Genomic DNA, 25,089 nt, shown 5'->3' on the forward strand with positions numbered 1-25,089 from the left:
CAGCTCTGCTGTTGTATCAAAGTGTGTGTTGTAACTCTGCAGAGTGGAGCAGTAGGGGGCACTCTTGTATCACTGAAACAGCCAAGACCAGAGCTGTGCTCCCTCTCTCTCTCCTTCCCTCCCTCCATCTCTCCCTCTCTCTCTCTCCTTCCTTCCCTCCCTCCATCTCTCCGTCTCTCTCTCTCCTTCCCTCCCTCCATCTCTCCCTCTCTCTCTCTCCCTCCCTCCATCTCTCCCTCTCTCTCCTTCCCTCCCTCCATTGCTCCCTCCCTCCCTCCCTCCCTCCCTCCCTCCCTCCCTCTGTACTCTCTGTCTTTGTCAGTGTGGAGCGCTGAGCAGTAATCACATCTAATACTCAGGCGGGGATAAAGAGAGGAGCCTGGAGAAGCACGGTGCTGCTCTGCACTGAGACACAGGGAGGCAGTCAGTCAGGGAGGCAGTCAGTCAGGGAGGCAGTCAGACAGACAGGCAGGCTGGCAGGCAGGCAGACAGGCAGGCTGGCTGGCTCACTCGCGTCCACACAGCCAGGAGGAGGGGGAGACGGGTCTAAACTCATCTAGAGCTCAGATGAAGTGTGTGATTTGAACCTGAACTTAGAAAGAAGCAGGAGTGAGATGTGAAGGCTTGAGCTGTCTCTCTCTCTCTCTCTCTCTCTCTCTCTCTCTCTCTCTCTCTCTCTCTCTCTCTCTCTCTCTCTCTCTCACTCTCTCTCTACTCTCTCTACTCTCTCTACTCTCTCTACTTTTTGATGGTCAACAAGCTGTCTCTCTCTCTGATGGTCAACCAGCTGTCTCTCTCTCTCTTTCGCTCTCTCTGGTCAACCAGCTGTCTCTCTCTCTCTCTCTGGTCAACCAGCTGCCTCTCTCTCTCTCTCTCTCTCTCTGATGGTCAACCAGCTGTCTCTCTCTCTCTCTCTCTCTCTCTCTCTCTCTCTCTGATGGTCAACCAGCTGTCTCTCTCTCTCTCTGGTCAACCAGCTGTCTCTCTCTCTCTCTCTCTGATGGTCAACCAGCTGCCTCTCTCTCTCTCTCTCTCTCTCTGATGGTCAACCAGCTGTCTCTCTCTCTCTCTCTCTCTCTCTCGCTCTCTCTCTGATGGTCAACCAGCTGCCTCTCTCTCTCTCTCTCTCTCTGATGGTCAACCAGCTGTCTCTCTCTCTCTCTCTCTCTCTTCTCTCTCTCTCTCTCTCTCTCTCTCTCTCCTCTCTCCTCTGTCTCTCTCTCTCTCTGATGGTCAACCAGCTGTCTCTCTCTCTCTGATGGTCAACCAGACCCCACTCATCATTTTAGTTTTCCCTGGCTCTGGTCAGACATGCAGACGTGTGTCTGCTTCACATTGCCTTGAGTAGTCTACAGCATCATTTTTATATTAAAATAAATTCTCATTCCCTTTAGAGCAATGTTTGTTTTACTATTTTGTCTTTTATATTAGAGACATGCTGTTAATTTATACTTTCCCATTTAGCTTCTGTAAACTCTAGTGACTCGTTTTCTTCTTTATCATTTTGTATTTTACTGAAGGTGCGTTGTGTTGTTTTCTAAATGAAACAACATGAAGTAGTTTATCAGGGAGGTATTTGTCTTTGACCCAGTAAGTAAATCAAAGCCATGCTCGTTGTGTTTGTGGAAAATGAACAAATAAAATGGGCCACTATTGTTGATGAAGGCTCTTTGTGCTTTCATAAGCAATATTGTACCACATACTGATTAAATAGGCCTTTCTCAGTATTATAGAAATCAGTTATATATGCATTTTTATTTTCCTTTTTTCGATTGCTTATGTTTGTTTATTACACTTCTATTTTGAATTGTCAAATGATTTTTATAACTTACTTACATTGTTTATATTTTCATATACTTATACATAAACTATTTTTATTAGCATTTTTAGCAAAACTATTTTAAATATCAGAATATCAGTGTGTCAGTTGGTGTTTTTTTGTGGTCACATTTACTATTTACCATTTAAAAAATCCGCAGTGTCCTAAATGTATGATATTTTAATATTTATTCATATTTTGTGATAATTTCATGCTGTATGCTTGAAAATGTTACCCATATTAGACACATAAAAAAAGGAAAAGCACAGTAGTGTGTGCTGTTTTTAATTGACAACAACGACAGTATAATATTGGAATGGATTTGTGTGCGTGTGTGTGTGTGTATGTGTGTGTGTGTGCGTGCGTGCGGGTGTATGCCAGCGACATACATAGCCTTGCATTGTGTTCAGTATATTTCAGAAGCTGCTGTTTATAGATGCTAGTTTCCTCCCTAGGGCTCAGTCCCGGTTCTCCATCCTGTTGTCATGCAAATACTCACCCTGCCATCTGAATGACATTCTGATAAAACTCATCCAGAGGTTCTCTCTCTTCCTTTTATCTCCAAACTGTTACCTCATGAATTGAAGTCGCTTCCTAATAGAAACAACAAGAGGTAGATGGAAGTCAGTGGTAGAGAGAGGCTAAATAAAAAGTATTCAGATCAGCTGTGGGTGGGTGGGTGTGGGTGGGTGCACGAGTGCTCCATGCATAGATAAAGGAATTGAAGTGCTTATCAGATATGAGAATAGGTACCTGTATGAAGAAGGTCCAGTATTCCACCTCTCTCAGAAGACGAGGGGTACAGGCTGCGCCCCGTGGTTAAAGGACAGGGGTGTAAAGGCTCTGTTCCCCTGTGATCCAGATAGGAATGAAGCGAGGGGCGATGGAACCCTGTTATGGTTTGGATGGGCCCGGTCCGCAGCCCAGCCCCCCTAGGACCTACTATCATAGATCTCATACAATCCTGACATTTACTTAAACCAGCAACAATGAATAGCTTCCACCTGGCGGACAAAAGGAGAGAGACAGTCTGGCTCTGTGATGATGATGCTAATGTATGCACTCTGTTTGACTTTAATTGATTTACCAGCTCTGCCAGCACACTACAGCTTCTCCCCTAATTTGTCACTTTCCCTGACTTCTGTGGCTGCTCAAATCACAACTTCAAAAGCTGCTGGCATGCGAAGAGATTTCAGACAGTATTTTCTCTCTCTCTCTGTTCTTCTCCCTCCCTCTCTCCCTCCCCCAGTCCCTTTCCTTCTCTCTATTCCTCATTTGACAGTTGAACGAGCCTTGTAGATGAAAATCTTTCAGTGTGTATCAAGAAAATGTATCTACTTTCACAATAAATATAATTCACACACTTGAATATATTTGTATACTTCAAGATCTACAAAACAGGAAGGGGTACCCGGGCCATGTCTTCTAGCGTCTCCCTGTAACCATTTTGTCAGTCTCTCTCTCTTCCTCTGGGTTTGGTCACACCCGTCATGTAGCCGTGGAGGAACGTGATGTGTAGGGAGGCGGCCTGTGACCGTCTCATCATTTCTCTTCTCCTTTCCCTCGCTCCCTTCGTCGGTCCTCAGTAACAATCTGTGGCGGGCTGCTGAGGGGGAGCGACTCGGGGGGAGCACAGAGCAATCACTCGCAGGCTGGCCAGGTCGCCATCGATAGCTGATTAGGTTATTGACCTAGCAAGGGGAGGGGATGGAGCTTCAGGGAGCGTGTGAGAGAGAGAGAAAGAGAGAGAGAGGGGGGTCAATGTAAATGTTATTGCAGTGTGAGCTCATTTGATCAAAGCACTGGAAAGGTTAAGCGAATCCAATCTGGTTTTGTATGGCAGAGTGCAGACAGACACCGGCGGGAGAGGAGAAACCTCAGGACGGAGAATGGATTATCGTATTGGTGCTGGGCTGAACTAGTGCAGGAGGGCCTCCCTCCCTCCTATAGACAGACAGTTTACTCTGCCTCTAATGCGTTTAGACAGCAATTGGCCTTAATAACCTTTATTGACTTCAGCGGGTCAGAGCCAAGAATCTAATTATCAAAGTGTATCAATTTCATTGGGAGTTTAGAGTTGCACTGTTCATATAATTATTTTAAGGTCGGCAGGGCCAATTAATCCCTATGCACTTATTTGATGGGTTTGTAAAACATTATAAATGTTATGGTTCTGTAGTGTGCAGTTTCAGCGTTAATGGATAAGAGCGTCTGCTAAATGACTTAAATGTAAATGTTAAATGTTAATCATTTTGGGGGAATGTTTTTTTTGGGGGTTGTGCTAGTTGTTGTTTTTCTGTGCCCCGGTAGGTAAGAAAGAGCAGGACATTTAGAGGCTTGAGGCTTAGCTACAATAGAATCTCACTACTATGTTTCCCTCTCTAGTTTATTGAGACTTAGCTACTGTACAATCACACTACTCTGTTTCCCTCTCTAGTTTATTGAGCCTTAGCTACAGTACAATCACACTACTCTGTTTCCCTCTCTAGTTTATTGAGACTTAGCTACTGTACAATCACACTACTCTGTTTCCCTCTCTAGTTTATTGAGCCTTAGCTACAGTAGAATCACACTACTCTGTTTCACTCTCTAGTTTATTGAGCCTTAGCTACAGTACAATCACACTACTCTGTTTCCCTCTCAAGTTTATTGAGACTTAACTACTGTACAATCACACTACTCTGTTTCCCTCTCTAGTTTATTGAGCCTTAGCTACTGTAGAATCATACTGTTTCACTCTCTAGTTTATTGAGCCTTAGCTACTGTAGAATCACACTACTCTGTTTCACTCTCTAGTTTATTGAGCCTTAGCTACTGTAGAATCATACTGTTTCACTCTCTAGTTTATTGAGGCTAAGCAACAGTAGAATCATACTACTCTGTTTCACTCTCTAGCTTGACATTCTAGGGCAACATTTTCTAACAGTTTCATATACAGGCCACACACATGCAAGCCAGATTAATTCTAAGTGTGAGCTAAACAGTAAATTGTTTAAAGAGCATTTTTATTACTTATATATTTGTATCATTAAACCATTCATTATCTTCTGGTAAATCTCAGCAGTTTTTCAGTTTAGCATTTTAGTAGAATGCACTGTAGCTGTCTGTTATCGATATTGAGTATGTTTGTAATTTTAAGAGTCTGTGATTATTTGTACGTGTTTGTGATTTTGTGTGTGTATGTAACAGTATATGAAATGTGGAGTAGTTTGTGTGTGTGTGTGTGTGTGTGTGTGTGGCTACCTGGATAGTAGTGTGTGTTGTCCTTATCACAGAATAGTGTATAATCCTGGTGTTCATTCTAGCTCGGCCTTGTTTACCTCCAGCTCTATATTAACACACCTGCTGCAACCTATTTACAACGCTCCACACTGAAAAGAAATTACTCCAAGATTATTGTTATTATTCATTTAAAAAGGAAATATATGGCTGATAATACATTTTACATTACGGAGCCGGCTTGTGTTGAGGGGAAATATAAAATGAGAAGAAAAGTAAGAGAGAGAGAGGTAGAAAAGGGAGCATAAATCGCAGGCAAAAGGTATTTGCGATTCTCTTTGAAGTACTTATTCAACAGGGTAAGCTGCATTTTCGGCAGAGCCTGATAGTGTTCTGGGTAAATACTTAAACCCCTTTAGAGAATTTCATGCAGCACAGATACGGTGCGCTGCGGAGTGGGGCTGCGGAGGCAAGGCAGCAGTGTTTATGTTACCTGCAGCCACTGCAGCCCGCAGGCTTTGTACCTGAAGACATAGGTACTGACTGGAATCTCAGTAGGGGATTGGCTGTGTGACAGAATCTACAGTAAAAACACTGGGTGTGTGTGTGTGTGTGAGAGAGTGAATAGAAAGGGATTTTTGAACCCTTTCACTGCACAGAAGGCCTCCATCACAGGCCACCCAACCTTGTGTGCACGCACACACCACACACATGCCACACACTACACACACACTACACACACACTACACATACAGCCTCCCAAGGTCTAAATACAATTCAGCTGTTGACGTGATGTTGAAGGCACTCTAATAGGCTCTCGGGATTTATTCTGTGTCATTTTTAAACAATACCTAACAATGATTGACCACATCCTGCTTTTTCTGTTTAATTTGCTATCATTATTAGTCATAGATGTAATAGTGTCTGTGATTTTTCTCTCTGATAATTTAACAGTAAACATAATACAAGTCATTGTCTTCTGGAGAAAGGTGGGGGGATTTAGGGTGTTTTGGTTCACACAATGGGAAGAGACCGGAGCCAAGTTGCTCAGTGCTGTCGGCCTTTACTGTATATGGAATATATGGGGCAGTCTGAGACATCATTACCCTACTTTTCATCTTAGATGAACTCCTAATATGGACACATTAAATAAGGAAGTGCTTTACTTATAGAATATCTCTCTCTTTCTTTGTGCGTTCATAAAATACAAAGATATTTGTTATTTACACCAGTTTGGGTAATTCATTTTGTATGTCTGGTGGATTGTGATGTTGACAGTGTTTCTACTGTATTGGCAGACTTTGAAGTCACTTGTCTATTTTTCTTAGAAAACAAATGAGCACTTTACAGGGACTGATCTGTCTTCTCCTCTTAGCAGCTCCTCCAATCCCCTTCCTCCGTTATTTATTTATTTAGCAGGTTGTTTTTCCTCCTAGCCGGGCCCTGATCAGCAAGATAAGTCTTCAGAGGGGGGAGATAACATCCATTAAAGTGGTAAAGAGGAATTACAGGGCAGAGCAGATTAATCACTGCTCAGCTTAATCACATTCACTGTGGCTGTGGACGGGAGGACTGGCGGGCGAGCTGCAGGGCCTAGCCTCTCCCTGCCTGCTTCTGTCACAGAAACCGAGAGGGAGAGAGAGAGCGGGGAAAGGATATATGGAGTGAGAAAGAAAGAGATTGAAGGGAGAGAGAGGATAGAAAGAAAGAGTGAGAACGAGCAAGAAAGAGAGAGAGAGAGAGAGAGAGACAGAGCTAGAGAATGACAGACAGTGAGAGAGTTAAACAGAGATGAAAGATATCTCCATACTCCCATACCAAAGCACACCCTCTTTATGCTGACAATAGACATTAACGTTAACCAACACTTGACATGCAATTATTGCATGACTTTGATCCTGGTGTAATTATTTATTCTCCAACTGATCTGATGCTCGTCTCTGTGTGGGATCCAGTCCATTAACACAGACACAGAGGGGCGGTTCTGTTTTCTTTTGTGGGAATGAAAAGCATACTGGTGGAGGAAGTGCTGCTTCACTGTAGGCTCTGGCTCTAGACAGTGTAGCAGCAGACAGGAACATTCAGTCCCACCTTTCCCCCCAGACACAGAAGGGTGGTTGTTTTGTTTTCTGCGAGTAAAAAACATATTGTAAAATGGATGAATGTTTTCCTGTAGCAAACGTGTATGTTCATCCCCAGAGATAGATTCCACTCTGATTCTTCCAGGCTCATCCCCTTGATATTTCATTTTATTATCTGTGAATAAACACCTTATTGTTGGTGGGTACACTCTTTCTGTGTCGCAGGCACAGTAGAGGCAAGACACAGTAGTAGCAAAGTTCAAAACTGAAGTACCCCACCTACCTATTCCCCCAGTCTCACCCCTCTGCACATGTTGTGCAATTCCCCATTTTAATTCTCCAAAGTCATCAGTGGAGCTATCGTGTTCAGGCTCTTAAGTGCGTTAAGCTGCGTTGAGAACAAAGAGCAGGAGAACGGGGGAATCCTGACAGGAAGAGGAGTGTAAAATTGTCTGATTCGCTTGAAGAATCGCAAAGAAAGAGAGGAATTATGGAGAAGATGCAGCAGATTATTTGGGACGTTTCAGGTGAGGGGGAGGAGGGGGGAGGGGGGAGGGGGGAGACACGCGGGGGAAAGTAGAGGAAGAGATAATGGGAGGATTTAAATGGCAGTCAGAGAGAGGGAGACAGAGGAGGTAGAGATGATGGATGAATGGATGTGGGGAGAGGGAGATGGATGATGTGATGCAGGATGGGTGCTAGAGGAGGTAGAGATAGTGGATGAATGGATGTGGGGGAGAGAGAGAGGGAGATGGATGATGTGATGCAGGATGGGTGCTAGAGGAGGTAGAGATAGTGGATGGATGGATGAATGGATGTGGGGAGGGAGATGGATGATGTAATGCAGGATGGGTGATAGAGGAGGAGAAGTGAGAGGAGTAGGGGAGCTCAGTAACATGCTGGGAAGTTCCTTATTTTGTTTCTTAGTTTGTTTTCTCTTTCAGGAGGTCCTGTATGAGGTGGACAAGCCAACTGAGATAAAACATCAAGTGTGTTTGTTGGTCGATATATACCTCCACACTTTACTCTCAATATGATTATTTTGCTCTAAAAAACACAATGATACAGTACAGTCTCCCCTCCACCCCTCCAGATAGCTCACTCTAGTAGGCGGTGCTAAGTGGGTGAGATGTAGGACAGTGTAATTACCGTCCTTTAGAGGGGCCCGCCTCCCTCCGTGGGGAGCGCCAGATATAGCTCTCATTAATTCCTATTTATGTGTAATGAGAGGGTCATGTACGGTGTAATAAATGTCTGTTTTATTTGGGTAAGAGCTGCCTGGAGGGCTGCATCCTCTCTCTGCTGGCTAACTACCTTATAAACACTGTTTACCCACTCAGCTCCCATCACCCTGCCTGGCTCCCTGGGTGGGGAGCAGGAGCACACACAATGAAATGAGCAGGAGTGTGTTTGTAGTGGGATAAAGTCTAAAAACAGATAGTATCCTTTCAATTTTCTAACTCATATTACTCATGAATGTAAATGGTGGTTGTCTTGTTCTAGGCCACCCAGTACAGGAGACAGGGGTTCATACGGGTCAGTTAGCCTCATGTCTGTCAGAGCCTGGGGACCTTATAGAGGAGCTGTCTGTATTAGCCCTGACAGTACTCTACTACAGCCTTTACAATGGGACTGCACCCCTAGGGAACTCATACTAGTCCACTATGTATTCCTCTCTCTCTAACAGACTTAGCAGACCTGCCAGCTTCACTCCCAGGATAAAGACATGAGTGGGATCTGACAGGTCTTTCACACAGTAATGTAGCCCTACCTCAGGCCTTTCTGTTCATACAGTCACATATCTCTCTAGCCAGAGCAGTGATGGACCTCAGGCCTTTCTGTTCATACAGTCACATATCTCTCTAGCCAGAGCAGTGATGGACCTCAGGCCTTTCTGTTCATACACTCACATATCTCTCTAGCCAGAGCAGTGATGGACCTCAGGCCTTTCTGTTCATACAGTCACATACCTCTCTAGCCAGAGCAGTGATGGACCTCAGGCCTTTCTGTTCATACACTCACATATCTCTCTAGCCAGAGCAGTGATGGACCTCAGGCCTTTCTGTTCATACACTCACATATCTCTCTAGCCAGAGCAGTGATGGACCTCAGGCCTTTCTGTTCATACACTCACATATCTCTCTAGCCAGAGCAGTGATGGACCTCAGGCCTTTCTGTTCATACAGTCACATATCTCTCTAGCCAGAGCAGTGATGGACCTCAGGCCTTTCTGTTCATACAGTCACATATCTCTCTAGCCAGAGCAGTGATGGACCTCAGGCCTTTCTGTTCATACAGTCACATATCTCTCTAGCCAGAGCAGTGATGGACCTCAGGCCTTTCTGTTCATACACTCACATATCTCTCTAGCCAGAGCAGTGATGGACCTCAGGCCTTTCTGTTCATACACTCACATATCTCTCTAGCCAGAGCAGTGATGGACCTCAGGCCTTTCTGTTCATACAGTCACATATCTCTCTAGCCAGAGCAGTGATGGACCTCAGGCCTTTCTGTTCATACAGTCACATACCTCTCTAGCCAGAGCAGTGATGGACCTCAGGCCTTTCTGTTCATACAGTCACATATCTCTCTAGCCAGAGCAGTGATGGACCTCAGGCCTTTCTGTTCATACAGTCACATATCTCTCTAGCCAGAGCAGTGATGGACCTCAGGCCTTTCTGTTCATACAGTCACATATCTCTCTAGCCAGAGCAGTGATGGACCTCAGGCCTTTCTGTTCATACAGTCACATATCTCTCTAGCCAGAGCAGTGATGGACCTCAGGCCTTTCTGTTCATACAGTCACATATCTCTCTAGCCAGAGCAGTGATGGACCTCAGGCCTTTCTGTTCATACAGTCACATATCTCTCTAGCCAGAGCAGTGATGGACCTCAGGCCTTTCTGTTCATACAGTCACATATCTCTCTAGCCAGAGCAGTGATGGACCTCAGGCCTTTCTGTTCATACAGTCACATATCTCTCTAGCCAGAGCAGTGATGGACCTTAGGCCTTTCTGTTCATACAGTCACATACCTCTCTAGCCAGAGCAGTGATGGACCTCAGGCCTTTCTGTTCATACAGTCACATACCTCTCTAGCCAGAGCAGTGATGGACCTCAGGCCTTTCTGTTCATACACTCACATATCTCTCTAGCCAGAGCAGTGATGGACCTCAGGCCTTTCTGTTCATACACTCACATATCTCTCTAGCCAGAGCAGTGATGGACCTCAGGCCTTTCTGTTCATACACTCACATATCTCTCTAGCCAGAGCAGTGATGGACCTCAGGCCTTTCTGTTCATACAGTCACATATCTCTCTAGCCAGAGCAGTGATGGACCTCAGGCCTTTCTGTTCATACAGTCACATATCTCTCTAGCCAGAGCAGTGATGGACCTCAGGCCTTTCTGTTCATACAGTCACATATCTCTCTAGCCAGAGCAGTGATGGACCTCAGGCCTTTCTGTTCATACACTCACATATCTCTCTAGCCAGAGCAGTGATGGACCTCAGGCCTTTCTGTTCATACAGTCACATATCTCTCTAGCCAGAGCAGTGATGGACCTCAGGCCTTTCTGTTCATACAGTCACATATCTCTCTAGCCAGAGCAGTGATGGACCTCAGGCCTTTCTGTTCATACAGTCACATATCTCTCTAGCCAGAGCAGTGATGGACCTCAGGCCTTTCTGTTCATACAGTCACATATCTCTCTAGCCAGAGCAGTGATGGACCTCAGGCCTTTCTGTTCATACAGTCACATATCTCTCTAGCCAGAGCAGTGATGGACCTCAGGCCTTTCTGTTCATACAGTCACATATCTCTCTAGCCAGAGCAGTGATGGACCTCAGGCCTTTCTGTTCATACACTCACATACCTCTCTAGCCAGAGCAGTGATGGACCTCAGGCCTTTCTGTTCATACAGTCACATACCTCTCTAGCCAGAGCAGTGATGGACCTCAGGCCTTTCTGTTCATACAGTCACATACCTCTCTAGCCAGAGCTGGGGTTGACCGATGGGTCTGAGGTCTGTGTTCTTTCAATTGAACAGTTAAATCACAGCATTTTCAGCCCTACTCTAATGTTAACTCTAGTCAATCAGAGCTTACCTCCTATAAATGGCCCAGTTCTGTCCCTATAGACATGCTAAACCACCTTCTCCTGTGCTGGCGGTGCTGCAGGAGATTGATGGAAATCCCCATTATTGGTTTAGCATTTTTTAGGAAATGAGGTGTGGAGCATTGTAACTTTCTGGGAGAGATCCTGGCTTTCCCCCAGTCAGCAAAAATCTTTTATTGGCAAGAGAGAGGTGCTCATCCGAATCTGCTATCTACAACAATCTGTGATCAACTTTTAGGTGGAGGGAGGGAGCAGTCTAGTAGCATGCTCATGTGAGCAAGTGCCATGTGTCTTCCATCTCTGTCAAGCTCCATCTTTTCTGTCCTAAATTAGTCCTTACACCCCAGATGCTTTGTTATGGTGGACAGTGATTCATTTTGTCTAGGCCAGGAAGGCTGGGGTAGTAGTCTGTGTAGAATGTGTGTGTCCTTACCAGTCCCCTGATGTGGAGGCAAATCTGTGTGTGTGTGGTAGCCATCTGCAGAGCTCATTTAGATGGGGGTATGTGGTTTAACCATTAAATTCAACTGGATCCGCTCTCATGCTGACCTGTGCGATGGTTAGAGACGTGCGAGTAGGGTTTTTGTGTGATGTTTGTGGGGCTGAATTGGACTGTTGGATTGCGACCCTCAAACAGATTTGCTTTTTCTTTGCCAACAAAAGAGACGACCACAAAAGCCAATCGGGTTCTGCCTCATTTGGCCCTGTGCAAAGCATATGTCCATCCGTCCTCCCTGTATTCTGCCCTTAAAGATGGACTGTAGCTCTGCCTTACATAGACGCCCTGCCCACGCTAGTGCATGACAATGCCTTCAAACACACTCACTTGTTGAGGCCTACTCCTTCTATGGTGTCTCTTTACAACCCCCCCTTGTCTGCTCAAATGTGCTTCTCTGATGTTTCAGACACATTTTTCTAATGTTTTACACTTCATATAATCCGGTGTGTATAGGGAAGCCCAGTTTGGGGGTGACAATTGATGGCATCCACAACCCTTAGGGGGTCAATCTGGGGGAAAGGGCAACCTTTCAATCACCACGGAGATCACAAGTACCACACACACACACACACACACACACACACACACACACACACACACACACACACACACACACACCAACTCATCTCTAGGGGCCTGAATAGACATAAGACCTCCTCCTACCCCTTCTCTGTAAGAGGCCTAGTGTTTTTCCAGCCCCCCACCCCTCAGCCTGTTCGCTCCAATGCCTGCTCAGCTTTAGTGATGTCAACAGTCAGGGGCCTTCAAAGTGGAAAGGAGCCTGCACAGTGATGAGACCAAGTCAACCCATGACACTAATTCACCCCAACCATCCCAGTCAGTCCCCATGCAGAAGGTTTAGCTATCTTCCCACCAGTCCTCGTGAAAATTTGGCAAATCAAATTTCAGCCAGGTCTCTATATGGTGCATCTCTAATGTCATGATATGCAGGAATAGGTAAGAGCAGCACTTTTATTACTGGAAGTTGTGTGATGTGAAAGTGGCTCGGGCTTATTTCCTGGACTAATATAATGTTTCCAGCCGTGTGACTGTTACCCCCAGAGCAACGTAACCTGGGAAGCCAGAGCGAGAGAGAGACACACACACACACACACAGCATGATCACAGTTCCCTGGTTGTCCGTATCACCCAGCAGAAGCTATCAATTACCTGAAGCAAGGTGCCTGATGCCTTTTTCCTCCGACCAGTTGTGGAAGTCATATTGGTTTCATGTATTAGCAGCTTGCCAAACTCCCTCTCCCTGGGCCTATGAAATAAGATGTCGGAGCAGGAGCAACTGGAGCAGCCACTAAGTGTCAGAAGAGTTGGAGAATAGGCCTGAAATCTACCCTGAGCTAGAGTGATAGCGTCAGACCAAAAGGGGAGATGGAGTGATTGAGAGTAGAGCTGGATGAAGAGAGAGATGGGGAGAGAGACAGAGTGAGAGAGAGCAGGGTTAAGACTGGCTGGTTCAGATATCTGTGTGGATGTTTGAGGTTGGCCATCTTGGTCAGCGTGACATGAGCTCCTCCATGTAGCTGGTTGTGTAAGAGAGGCCCCAGCAGTCGTAAACAGAAGGATGGATTACTGGGCCGGGCTAGGCCTCCATTATGGGCAGCCTGTAGTTGGCACAGAGAGTCTGACGAGGAGGCCTGTACATGGCTGGGACTGGTAAATGTGGCTGTGCCAGGGAGTTGGGGGAAAACTGGAGGAGGTAGAGGTGTAGCTGCCAGTCAGATAGACAGAGGTGGGCAGAGCAGTAAGGTATATGCTGTCCCTATCTCTAACCACTGATACAGGGTCAGATATGTCTTTACTCCGTAATGGATAAGGATAGAATTGAGGGTAGGGTAATCTGATCTTAGATCTGTGTGTAACTTTTAACTACAGTGTGGGGAGAAGAGTGTGAGTCATAGCCTGGTCCAAAAGAGGGAGTAGAGCCAGATATAATCCAACATGCCTGCAACTGCTGATCTGAAGTCAGGCAGTAAGACTTTTCATGGGGTGTTAACAATTTGAAAGATACTCTAGGGTCAGTCTGAATGCACTACAGTATTTATGGTATGTGAACCACTCTGGAGCTTATTTTCCTATCACTTCCTACTTCCTCTCCAGTAATATACTTTCTGTAAGTTACACTATGACCAAACCACTTTTGGACTGGTAGTGAAGCATAGCACCATAATAACACAGCCCCGTCTACCCTCGCTTTTATTTTGTTCCCAGTCGTTCTATATGGAAACACAAATGGTGGTATTTGAGATCAGATGTTAGATAGTTGTTTGTTAGTTGTGTCACCGGGTGACATGGAGAGGATCTGTGTCTGCACCACGTACTCTCACTACTGGTGTCCCCCAGGGCTCGGTTCTAGGCCCTCTTCTGTCCATACACCAAGTCACTCGGCTCCGTCATATCCTCACATGGTCTCTCCTATCATTGCTATGCGGATAACACTCAACTACTTTTCACTTTCCCCCCCTTCTGACACCCAGGTGGCGACACTCATCTCTGTGTGCCTAGCAGATATCTCAACTTGGATGACGGCCTACCACCTCAAGCTCAACCTTGACAAGACTGAGCTGCTCTTCCTCCCAGGGAAGGCCTGCCCGCTCAAAGACCTCTCCATCACGGTTGACAACTCCACAGTGTCACCCTTCCAGAGTGGAAAGAATCTTGGCGTTACCCTAGACAACACCCTGTCATTCTCTGCAAACATCAAAGCAGTGACTCGCTCCTGCAGGTTCATGCTCTACAACATCCGTAGAGTTCGACCCTACTTCACGCAGGTCCTAATCCAGGGTCTTGTCCTGTCCCGTCTGGACTACTGTAACTCTCTGTTGGCTGGGCTCCCTGCTTGTACCATCAAACCCCTGCAACTTATCCAGAACGCTGCAGCCTGCCTGGTTTTCAACCTTCCCAAGTTCTCTCATGTCACCACGCTCCTTCGCACACTCCACTGGCTTCCAGTTGAAGCTCACATCCAATACAAGACCATGGTACATGCCTACAGAACAGCAAGAGAAACTGCCCATCCCTACCTTCAGGCTATGCTCAAACCTTACACCCCAACCCGAGCACTCCGTTCTGCTACCTCTGGTCTCTTGACGCTCCCGCTCAGCCCAGTCCAATCTCTCCTCTGTCCTGGCACCAATGGTGGAACCCCCACCCCCCCTCTCTGGATAAGCGTCTGCTAAATTACTAAAATGTCAAATGTGTCAGTGAGAAGCTGCGGACTGCCCTGGGGTTTGGTCTTTAGAAGTTGTTCTCAGTCTATGTTTGTGTTCGTTTACCTAAACTAGGAAATCTTTCTTTAGATTAAGTGCACAATGTTGGAACTGGTGGACACGAGTATAGCTGGATCTCGGTGTGGCAGCTATAGGTTCCCCTCTGCCCTTTCTCTCCCCCTTGGTCCCAACCCCGGGTCACGGGGACATCTCTGGTCAGCATCAGGAAGCTGAGGACGGGTGCTGTCATCTGGATGTAAACAGAGGGGGAGGAGAGGGCCACCCGGTGCTAACAGATGAGGTGTGGGATGTGGGTGTAGAGCAGGCTGGGTAGGTGGGGCTGTTGATGTAGGGCAGGCTGGGCTGGGTAGGTGTGGGATGTGGGTGTAGGGCAGGCTGGGCTGGGTAGGTGTGGGATGTGGGTGTAGAGCAAGCTGGGTAGGTGGGGCTGTGGATGTAGGGCAGGCTGGGCTGGGTAGGTGTGGGATGTGGGTGTAGGGCAGGCTGGGCTGGGTAGGTGTGGGATGTGGGTGTAGGGCAGGCTGGGCTGGGTAGGTGAGGCTGTGGGTGTAGGGCAGGCTGGGCTGGGCTGGGTAGGTGGGGCTGTGGTTGTAGAGCGGGCTGGGCTGGGTAGGTGGGGCTGTGGGTGTAGGGCAGGCTGGGCTGGGTGGATGTGGGTGTAGGACAGGCTGGGCTGGGCTGGGTAGGTGGGGCTGTGGATGTAGGGCATGCTGGGCTGGGCAGGTGGGGCTGTGGGAGTAGGCCAGGCTGGGCTGGGTAGGTGTGGGTGTAGGTGTAGGGCAGGTGGGGCTGTGGGTGTAGAGCAGGCTGGGCTGGGTAGGTGTGGGTGTAGGGCAGGTGGGGCTGTGGGTGTAGAGCAGGCTGGGCTGGGTAGGTGTGGGGCTGTGGGTGTAGTGCAGGCTGGGCAGGTGTGGGTGTAGGGCAGGTGGGGCTGTGGGAGTTGGCCAGGCTGGGCTGGGTAGGTGTGGGGCTGTGGGTGTAGTGCAGGCTGGGCTGGGTAGGTCTGGGTAGGTGTGGGTCTGGGGGGTGGTAAGGAGCTTGCTCTGGCCCAGTGCAGTAAACAAGCAGTAGAGTCTCTAAAGGGCCTGGGGATCAGCCTGGGGCTAAACCTGAAGGCGTCACTCATCACCGGTCAGTCAGACCCTCCTGAACACAGCACAACAAACACACATAGAGAGAGACACACACACACACACACACACACACACACACACACACACACACACACACACACACACACACACACACACACACACACACACCTCTCTCGGGAGCCTGTTGCCATTGTGTTTACTAAGAATTAACAGGAGAGGTGAGCATGAGTTCAGGCCTGCCATCAGTGTGAGGGTCCTGTTGTGGGTCTCCTGCTCCTTTGGTGGCTTCTGTCATCATCCATGCTGGGACAGAGGGGGGACAGAGGGGCTCTTCCCCTCTCCTCTGAACCCCTGACCCTTCACACCTCCAGGGTGAAGAGACACACATACAGAGTCAGCATTTAGTGGGGTTAAAGCAGGTTAAATAGGTTTCAGTTCAGTTATGGTTCAGTTTTCCTCAGCAGTGCTGAATCACACAGCAGACAAACATGATTTAGGAGTACTGTTAAGGAAAGCAATCCATAGAGATGGTGAGAACTCATTTCAGAGACGTTGATACACACGGAATGCACTTTCTTATAGTTTCTCAAGCTGTCAATCATATGAAGAATAGTGCTTGATGCAAGGTGACGGCTACAGTACAGTTTCCATAGGGACCAGACCTATACCTCTGGTCAGGTGATTTACCTGACGTCTCATTCTCCTCAGGTGCAATCGGTCGCATGTCGTTGGCTCACCGCCCGTGTCATCAAATGTTTTGACACCTGTCCCGTCAGTGTAGGGGAAGTAAGGGTGACTTGAACGTCTCTGAATCCTGCTCTGCTCCCTTCTCAAGAACCCACAATCAAACCTGTCCTCACACGAATGATGACAGACAGGTGGATTGTCAGAAACTGATTAAAAAGGCTGGGAAAAATGAGTCTCCCTTGCATTGTGGGTTTTGAAAGAGAGGAGGGGGAGAATGGAGAGGAGATAGAGAGAGCTGTGTAATAGGAGGAAATGAAAGTGTGTGACTGGTGGATGTGACAGGAAGAGACTGCTCTTAACAAGCAGTCAGAGTCAGTCAGAGTAACAGATCCATCACACCTCCCTCTGAGGGGATAGACGGAGGGAGAGAAACAGAGGGAGAGAGAGATGGAGGGGAGTGTGAGAGCAAGAGTGGGATAGAGAGCGAGAGACGACGGGAGAGAGAGACGGAGATGGAGGGAGAGAGAAAAAGGCAGGAGGAGAGAAAAAGACTGAAGGGAAAGAGGGATTTGAGCGGCACTGACAGAACTGCATTTAATTTGGGCGGCCAGATCCCTTTTCATTTCACTTCCTCTGAAGCAGCTTAGAGAAGAGGAGGAGAGGAGAAGACAGCAGAGGAGGAGAGAAAACAGAGGAGAGGAACAGAGAGAGGAATGCGAGGGGAGAGGTTACCAGTATGTTCCAGATTAACGTTGATGCATCACGTCACACTCTAAGCCGCCCTGTAATTCATGTTCAACAGGGGATACTCACACATTACACACCAGTGGTATATGTGATTAATTGACTCACTCTCTAATATTTGGGGTAATTTGCCATCCTCTAATGTGAAACTGCCAACCAGAATAAAAAACCGTTTGATACCAAAAATATTATTTACTAATGTCACTACACAAGTGAGGTCTGCCAAACAAAAACCTGATCAAAAGGCGTTTAAATGTAATGTATGTACAGGAAATGAATATTCAAATAGTCTGTGGCAACTGTGTTCAATTTGGAGTTTGTGACATCAACTATGAGTCTATTGCTGCATTATAGACACTATTCCCTGCATTATAGATGCTATTCCATGCATTATAGACTAGAGGTCAACCGATTAAATCGGAATGGCTGATTAATTACGGCCGATTTCAAGTTTTCATAACAATCGGAAATCGGTATTTTTGGACACCGATTTGGCCGATTTCCTTTTTTAATTAAAAACATTTTTTTTTTTTACACCTTTATTTAACTAGGCAAGTCAGTTAAGAACACATTCTTATTTTCAATGACGGCCTAGGAACGGTGGGTTAACTGCCTTGTTCAGGGGCAGAACGACAGATTTTTACCTTGTCGGCTCGGGGATTCAATCTTGCAACCTTACGGTTAACTAGTCCAACGCTCTAACCACCTGCTTTACATTGCACTCCACGAGGAGCCTGCCTGTTACGCGAATGCAGTAAGAAGCTAGGGTAAGTTGCTAGGTAGCATTAAACTTATCTTATAAAAAACAATCAATCAATCATAATCACTAGTTAACTACACATGGTTGATGATATTACTAGTTTATCTTGCCTGTCCTGCGCTGCATATAATCGCTTAGGTACACGTTGCTCCAACCATAAACATCAATGCCTTTCTTAAAATCAATACACAAGTATATATTTTTAAACCTGCATATTTAGTTAATATTGCCTGCTAACATGAATTTCTTTTAACTAGGGAAAATGTGTCACTTCTCTTGCAACAAAGTCAGGGTATATGCAGCAGTTTGGGCCGCCTGGCTCGTTGCGAACTGTGAAGACTATTTTTTCCTAACAAAGACAGCCGACTTCGCCAAACGGGGGATGATTTAACAAAAGCGCCTTTGCGAAAAAAGCACAATCGTTGCACGACTGTACCTAACCATAAACATCAATGCCTTTCTTAAAATCAATACACAGAAGTATATATTTTTGAACCTGCATATTTAGCTAAAAGAAATCCAGGTTAGCAGGCAATATTAACCAGGTGAAATTGTGTCACTTCTCTTGCATTCATTGCATGCAGAGTCAAGGTATATGTAACAGTTTGGGCCGCCTGGCTCGTTGTGAACTAATTTGCCAGAATTTTACGTAATTATGACATGACATTGAAGGTTGTGCAATGTAACAGGAATATTTAGACTTAGGGATGCCACCCGTTAGATAAAATACAGAACGGTTCCGTATTTCACTGAAAGGAAAAACTTTTTGTTTTCGAGATGATAGTTTCTGGATTCGACCATATTAATGACCTAAGGCTCGTATTTCTGTGTGTTTATTATATTATAATTAAGTCTATGATTTGATAGAGCAGTCTGACTGAGCGGTGGTAGGCAGCAGCAGGCTCGTAAGCATTCATTCAAACAGCACTTTTGTGCGTTTTGCCAGCAGCTCTTCGCTGTGCTTCAAGCATTGCGCTGTTTATGACTTCAAGCCTATCAACTCCCAAGATTAGGCTGGTGTAACCGATGTGAAATGGCTAGCTAGTTAGCGGGTGCGCGCTAATAGCGTTTCAAACGTCACTCGCTCTGAGACTTGGAGTAGTTGTTCCCCTTGCTCTGCATGGGTAACGCTGCTTCGAGGTTGGCTGTTGTCGATGTGTTCCTGGTTCGAGCCCAGGTAGGAGCGAGGAGAGGGACGGAAGCTATACTGTTACACTGGCAATACTAAAGTGCCTATAAGAACATCCAATAGTCAAAGGTATATGAAATACAAATCGTATAGAGAGAAATAGTCCTATAATTTCTAAAATAACTACAACCTAAAACTTCTTACCTGGGAATATTGAAGACTCATGTTAAAAGGAACCACCAGCTTTCATATGTTCTCATGTTCTGAGCAAGGAACTTAAACGTTAGCTTTCTTACATGGCACATATTGCACTTTTACTTTCTTCTCCAACACTTTGTTTTTGCATTATTTAAACCAAATTGAACATGTTTCATTATGTATTTGAGGTTAAATTGATTTTATTGATGTATTATATTAAGTTAAAATAAGTGTTCATTCAGTATTGTTGTAATTGTCATTATTACAAATACATTTTAAAAATCAGGCCGATTAATTGGTATCGGCTTTTTTGGGTCCTCCAATAATCGGTATCGGTGTTGAAAAATCATAATCGGTCGACCTCTATTATAGACTCTATTCCCTGCATTATAGACGCTATTCCCTGCATTATAGACATTATTCCCTGCATTATAGATGCTATTCCCTGCATTATAGACGCTATTCCATGCATTATAGACGCTAATCCCTGCATTATAGACATTATTCCCTGCATTATAGACTCTATTCCATGCATTATAGACTATTCCTTGCAATGTTATACTCTATTCCATGCATTATAAACTATTCCATGCATTATAGACTCTATTCCATGCATTATAGACTCTATTCCATGCATTATAGACTATTCCATGCATTATAGATGCTATAGATGCTATTCCATGCATTATAGATGCTATTCCCTGCATTATAGATGCTATTCCCTGCATTATAGACACTATTCCATGTATTATAGACGCTATTCCCTGCATTATAGACTCTATTCTCGTATTATAGACTCTCTTCCCTGCATTATAGACACTATTCCCTGCATTATAGACGCTATTCCATGCAATATAGATGCTATTCCCTGCATTATAGACGCTATTACCTGCATTATAGACTATTCCATGCATTTTAGACTCTATTCCATGCATTATAGACTATTCTATGCATTATAGACTCTATTCCCTGCATTATAGATGCTATTTCCTGCATTATAGACGCTATTCCCTGCATTATAGATGCTATTCCCTGCATTATAGATGCTATTACCTGCATTATAGACTATTCCATGCATTTTAGACTCTATTCCATGCATTATAGACTCTTTTCCATGCATTATAGACTCTATTCCATGCATTATAGACTATTCCATGCATTATAGACGCTATTCCCTGCATTATAGATGCTATTTCCTGCATTATAGACGCTATTCTCTGCATTATAGATGCTATTCCCTGCATTATAGACGCTATTACCTGCATTATAGACTATTCCATGCATTTTAGACTCTATTCCATGCATTATAGACTCTTTTCCATGCATTATAGACTCTATTCCCTGCATTATAGACTCTATTCCATGCATTATAGACTCTATTCCATGCATTATAGACTATTCCATGCATTATAGACTATTCCATGCATTATAGATTCTATTCCCTGCATTATAGACTCTATTCCCTGCATTATAGAATATTCCATGTATTATAGACTCTATTCCATGCATTATAGACACTATTCCCTGCATTATAGACACTATTCCCTGCATTATATACGCTATTCCCTGCATTATATATGCTATTCCCTGCATTATAGACTCTATTCCATACATTATAGACTATTCCTTGCATTATAGACTCTATTCCCTGCATTATAGACTCATTTCCATGCATTATAGACACTATTACCTGCATCATAGATTATATTCCATACATTATAGACTATTCCATGCATTTTAGACTCTATTCCCTGCATAATATACTCTCTTCCCTGCATTATAGACTCTCTTCCCTGCATTATAGACTCTACTCCCTGCATTATAGACTCTATTCCCTGCATTATAGACTCTATTCCCTGCATTATAGGCACTATTCCCTGCATTATAGACTCTATTCCCTGCATTATAGACACTATTCCCTGCATTATATACGCTATTCCCTGCATTATATATGCTATTCCCTGTATTATAGATGCTATTCCCTGCATTATAGACTCTATTCCATACATTATAGACTATTCCTTGCATTATAGACTCTATTCCATACATTATAGACTCTATTCCATACATTATAGACACTATTACCTGCATCATAGATTATATTCCATACATTATAGACTATTCCATGCATTTTAGACTCTATTCCCTGCATAATATACTCTCTTCCCTGCATTATAGACTCTCTTCCCTGCATTATAGACTCTACTCCCTGCATTATAGACTCTATTCCCTGCATTATAGACTCAATTCCCTGCATTATAGGCACTATTCCCTGCATTATAGACTCTATTCCCTGCATTATAGACACTATTCCCTGCATTATAGACACTATTCCCTGCATTATAGACACTATTCCCTGCATTATATACGCTATTCCCTGCATTATATATGCTATTCCCTGCATTATAGACTCTATTCCATACATTATAGACTATTCCATGCATTTTAGACTCTATTCCCTGCATTATAGACTCATTTCCATGCATTATAGACACTATTACCTGCATCATAGATTATATTCCATACATTATAGACTATTCCATGCATTTTAGACTCTATTCCCTGCATAATATACTCTCTTCCCTGCATTATAGACTCTCTTCCCTGCATTATAGACTCTACTCCCTGCATTATAGACTCTATTCCCTGCATTATAGACTCAATTCCCTGCATTATAGGCACTATTCCCTGCATTATAGACTCTATTCCCTGCATTATAGACACTATTCCCTGCATTATATACGCTATTCCCTGCATTATATATGCTATTCCCTGTATTATAGATGCTATTCCCTGCATTATAGACTCTATTCCATACATTATAGACTATTCCTTGCATTATAGACTCTATTCCATACATTATAGACTCTATTCCATACATTATAGACTATTCCATACATTATAGACTATTCCATGCATTTTAGACTCTATTCCTTGCATTATAGACTCATTTCCATGCATTATAGACGCTATTACCTGCATCATAGATTATATTCCATACATTATAGACTATTCCATGCATTTTAGACTCTATTCCCTGCATAATATACTCTCTCCCCTGCATTATAGACTCTCTTCCCTGCATTATAGGCACTATTCCCTGCATTATAGACTCTATTCCCTGCATTATAGACTCTATTCCCTGCATTATAGACTCTATTCCCTGCATTATAGACTCTATTCCCTGCATTATAGACTCTCTTCCCTGCATAATATACTCTCTTCCCTGCATTTTAGACTCTATTCCCTGCATTATAGACTCTATTCCCTGCATTATAGACTCTATTCCCTGCATTATAGACTCTATTCCCTGCATTATAGACTCTATTCCCTGCATTATAGGCACTATTCCCTGCATTATAGGCACTATTCCCTGCATTATAGACTCTATTCTCGCATTATAGACTCTCTTCCCTGCATTATAGACTCTCTTCCCTGCATTATAGACACTCTTCCCTGCATTATAGACGCTATTCCATGCAATATAGATGCTATTCCCTGCATTATAGACGCTATTACCTGCATTATAGACTATTCCATGCATTTTAGACTCTATTCCCTGCATTATAGACTCTATTCCCTGCATTATAGACTATTCTATGCATTATAGACTCTATTCCCTGCATTATAGATAATATTCCCTGCATTATAGACACTATTCCATGCATTATAGACGCTATTCCCTGCATTATAGACTCTATTCTCGCATTATAGACTCTCTTCCCTGCATTATAGACACTATTCCCTGCATTATAGACGCTATTCCATGCAATATAGATGCTATTCCCTGCATTATAGACGCTATTACCTGCATTATAGACTATTCCATGCATTTTAGACTCTATTCCATGCATTATAGACTATTCCATGCATTATAGACTCTATTCCCTGCATTATAGATGCTATTTCCTGCATTATAGACGCTATTCCCTGCATTATAGATGCTATTCCCTGCATTATAGACGTTATTACCTGCATTATAGACTATTCCATGCATTTTAGACTCTATTCCATGCATTTTAGACTCTATTCCATGCATTATAGACTCTTTTCCATGCATTATAGACTCTATTCCATGCATTATAGACTATTCCATGCATTATAGACGCTATTCCCTGCATTATAGATGCTATTTCCTGCATTATAGACGCTATTCCCTGCATTATAGATGCTATTCCCTGCATTATAGACGCTATTACCTGCATTATAGACTATTCCATGCATTTTAGACTCTATTCCATGCATTATAGACTCTTTTCCCTGCATTATAGACTCTATTCCCTGCATTATAGACTCTATTCCATGCATTATAGACTCTATTCCATGCATTATAGACTATTCCATGCATTATAGACTATTCCATGCATTATAGACTCTATTCCCTGCATTATAGACTCTATTCCCTGCATTATAGAATATTCCATGTATTATAGACTCTATTCCATGCATTATAGACACTATTCCCTGCATTATAGACACTATTCCCTGCATTATATACGCTATTCTTTGCATTATATACACTATTCCCTGTATTATAGATGCTATTCCCTGCATTATAGACTCTATTCCATACATTATAGACTATTCCTTGCATTATAGACTCTATTCCATACATTATAGACTATTCCATACATTATAGACTATTCCATGCATTTTAGACTCTATTCCTTGCATTATAGACTCATTTCCATGCATTATAGACTATTCCATGCATTTTAGACTCTATTCCTTGCATTATAGACTCATTTCCATGCATTATAGACGCTATTACCTGCATCATAGATTATATTCCATACATTATAGACTACTCCATGCATTTTAGACTCTATTCCCTGCATAATATACTCTATTCCCTGCATAATATACTCTCTTCCCTGCATTATAGACTCTCTTCCCTGCATTATAGACTCTATTCCCTGCATTATAGACTCTATTCCCTGCATTATAGGCACTATTCCCTGCATTATAGACTCTATTCCCTGCATTATAGACTCTATTCCCTGCATTATAGACTCTATTCCCTGCATTATAGACTCTCTTCCCTGCATAATATACTCTCTTCCCTGCATTTTAGACTCTATTCCCTGCATTATAGACTCTATTCCCTGCATTATAGGCACTATTCCCTGCATTATAGGCACTATTCCCTGCATTATAGACTCTATTCCCTGCATTATAGGCACTATTCCCTGCATTATAGGCACTATTCCTGCATTATAGACTCTATTCCCTGCATTATAGGCACTTTTCACTGCATTATAGGCACTATTCCCTGCATTATATGCACTATTCCCTGCATTATAGACACTATTCCTGCATTATAGACACTATTCCTGCATTATAGGCACTATTCCTGCATTATAGGCACTATTCCTGCATTATAGGCACTATTCCCTGCATTATAGCCCTGGGCAGAAATTGCAAAAATGTACTGTTATATCCACAAAACATGTCTGTGTCTGTCTGTAAGTATTTCATGTTTGTCTGGGATCTCTAAG

General features: G+C 44.0%; 1 protein-coding gene across 3 annotated transcripts in view; it reads left to right on the plus strand.

The window, feature by feature from the left end:
• Positions 1-25,089, plus strand: part of LOC115203300 (alpha-ketoglutarate-dependent dioxygenase FTO) — a 172,915-nt gene that overhangs the window by 46,641 nt on the left and 101,185 nt on the right. The gene's annotated exons all lie outside the window — the stretch shown is intronic.

Source organism: Salmo trutta, chromosome 12 (genome assembly GCF_901001165.1).
Source record: "Salmo trutta chromosome 12, fSalTru1.1, whole genome shotgun sequence".
Classification (NCBI taxonomy): Eukaryota; Metazoa; Chordata; class Actinopteri; order Salmoniformes; family Salmonidae; genus Salmo; species Salmo trutta.